At 51.4% G+C, this 2940-nt stretch overlaps 1 pseudogene; it reads left to right on the top strand.

The window, feature by feature from the left end:
* Positions 1 to 1203: 1203 nt before the first annotated feature.
* Positions 1204 to 2616, top strand: LOC134057921 (inositol 1,4,5-trisphosphate receptor-interacting protein-like 1; annotated as a pseudogene).
* The last annotated feature ends 324 nt before the right edge of the window (positions 2617 to 2940 follow it).

Below are 2940 nucleotides of genomic sequence, written 5' to 3'. Positions count from 1 at the left end.
TTAGAGCCAGGAGAGACTAGGGATTTCCCCATAATGGTACATGATTTTTTTGTCTTCATATCTTTTTTCCAGTGATAGCAATGACAGAGAGTACAGCTTCTTAGTTTGATTGGACTTGACTGTATTGCCACTACAATACATAATATACTTAATATGTCCAGCAAGCCTGAAATTAATGCTGTGCAGGACTGTCTATTCACTCCAAACTCATTGTATAGAGAAAGAGGAGAAAGAAATAAGAAAGATAAAAATCACATTGCTTAGAAGATTGATTTCAATAATAACTCCAGAACTTAAAAAAATACTTCTAAGTCACTGTAAGACAGTGTCCTCTCACAGTGGCACAACAGGAATAGAAAGGCTGCCAGGCAGCCTGTTCTCCACCACCACCATATTCCCTGCCCCACACCCAGGGGTGCCCCAAGAGCACAGCCACAAGGCTGGGGTCAGTGCCGAGGGAACTGATGCCAGTCTAGGGCAGGAGATCTCAGAGAGCAAAGCATCCAAGGGTCATGTCAACCCGTTTTACATTTGACAGGAGTTCAAGGGGCTTCTGCTGCTATGTGGAGGGAGGCCCTGGGGGCCCGTTTATGCTTGGTGGGGATGCACTGTACTGCTGTCGGGGCTTTGTCTGCCTCAGGCCACTCTGAATGGCTGAGCCAGGGAAGGGATGAAGGGCAGCACGGGCTGTGATGTGCTGTGGCACCTGCTGCGACATCGTGGGGGACATGTCACGATGGGGGCAGCTGTAGAAGGTCCCAGCAGGTAACGCTGGCCCTGCATTGCTTGGGCAAGCAGTGAGGACACACGTGGCGGGGAGGCTGGGCTGGAGACAAGGGCCAGGGCAGAAGCACTGCACTCAGGGATGAGATCTGCCCCTGCACGCAGGGACACAGCCTCATTGGAGAGCCTTGGGCAGGGCATGCTGCTGCTGCTGCTGCTGCTGCTGCTGCTGGGGCAGCAGGACAGGCCTGGCTGTGTGCCAGCTCTCTGGGGACCTGTCCTCAGTGCCCCCAGATCCCTGGGATTGGCGTCCCTGCTGCCCCCACTGGAAACCACCTTCCTCGCCGCACCACTCAAGGCCTTCTCTCCATTCTTCTGCAGACCATGGATTCTTGGGTACTCTGGTTCTTGCCCTTGCAAAGTCTTGTCCAGTAGCTGCAGCCTGCTGGTGATGGTGTGGATGAGGTGACGTGCCTGCGCATGGAGGAGTATGTAAAGCTCCAGGAATGGGAGAGGATTCGGCTGGAGTAGGATATGGAGCAGTTCATGCTGAAGCAGAGCATCACATCCTGGCAAGACCTGCTCTGCTCTGCCTCACAGCACCTGCAGGTCTGGGTATCTGCTGGGCTCCTGGTCCTTCTCTTGGCACTATTGTTTATATGGAGGAAAAGAAGCCTTCAGCCACAGAGCAGTGGCCAGGAGGAGGAGGAAGAGGAAGAGGACAAGACAAGAGAATATGATCTGAGACAGCTTCTAGAGGAGTGCATCCAGGGTCCTCCACAGGACTTGCAGACAGGCTGTGAGAGGACTTTGACCCTGAGGGACAACTTCACAACTGTCCTTGAGCACGTCTTGAGAAGCAGTACCTTCCTGGTGCTGGACGGAGCCATTGGTTTTGGCCTTGAAGTGCCTTTGAAGGCTGGACTGCCCATGAAGAGGAGAAAGTCATGTACTGTGTGCTCATACCCCTGACTCCTCCTCGAGGCCACGCCTTCCACCTGGAGCAGGACACTGATTAGCAGATGCCCAGCAGGAACTTCCATGTTCATGTGGAGCTGGAGTGCAGCTGCCTGAGGGAGCAGCCAGTTGTGACCCTGCTGTGCCTCCTGCACCACTGTCACACAGTAAGAGAAGGAATAGGCAATTCAACCTCCTAAACACCCTGGCACCAGCTCCTGCCTCGAAGTGAGGAAAACTGCCCACTGATTCTGCACACTGGTGAGATCAACCTAGCAGCATTTGCCCCAGTCACACAGCTGGTGTTTAGTGCTGCTGCCCTCCAAACGCTCCTGCAAACTCAGGCTGACCAAGGAGGAAGGAAGCTTCCAGGTTAAACTGCTCTTTGGGGTGCAGCAAGGCACCTCAGACATCTTTGTGAGCAGCCTTCTCAAGGGGCCCACACTCCAAGCACAATGTGGCCTGAGACCTATGCTGTGGCAGAGGTCAAGTTCTTCAGGCACATGGCCAGGCAGGCCCCCTAGGACAGGCTGCACCTCAAATGTCTGCAGCTCTTGGCCAGTGTTCTTGCACGCAAGGACTTTTCCATCTATTCTATAAAGACAATCTTCATGCGTCTGCTGAGCACCATGCCAGTGTTGTGAACTGGACGCACTTTGTGCTTCAGCTCATGGATATCCTGGAGCAGCTATGCTTATCCCTGGCAGAGAAAACACCCGGAGAATTTTGCTGTGGGCAACCAGCAGCTTCTTCAGCTTGCCCCCAGTTGTAAGAAAAGCTGAGTCACCCAACCTCTTCCACAGCCTGGTGTGGCATCTGGCTATCCACTGCCAGGTGATGGAAGCCTACCTCGATCTGTGCCATTGCCTGGCAAAAGTGCTGGCCCATGGCCATTGTCAGCAGGGCTCCTGCACACAGCTGTGCTCGTGGGGCTGACAGCTGGTGGCAGAGAAGCAGCTCATGGTGCCATGGCAAAGACAGTAATGCATGGGCTACAGAGACAGACAGGTAGAGGTATATAGAGCTATAGTGTGTATATATATTGGTATATAGCTACAAAGGCTTATATTAACAAAATGTATTTTGAATAGATCCATATGATATTGATAAGTGATTTGTTATGTTATTTTATAAAAAGATATAGCAGATCTCTAGTGTCACTATCTGTTGTGACACATATTAATACTTTCTAGTGATTGCATTTATGAGAGGCAACAGTTTTATTATATAGATATCTTCACAAAATATATATTACACAAA

The sequence above is a fragment of the Cinclus cinclus genome, chromosome 1, assembly GCF_963662255.1.
Source record: "Cinclus cinclus chromosome 1, bCinCin1.1, whole genome shotgun sequence".
NCBI classification, from domain to species: Eukaryota; Metazoa; Chordata; class Aves; order Passeriformes; family Cinclidae; genus Cinclus; species Cinclus cinclus.
The sequence above is the reverse complement of the archived record's forward strand: the minus strand, read 5'-3'. Positions and strand labels throughout refer to the sequence as shown.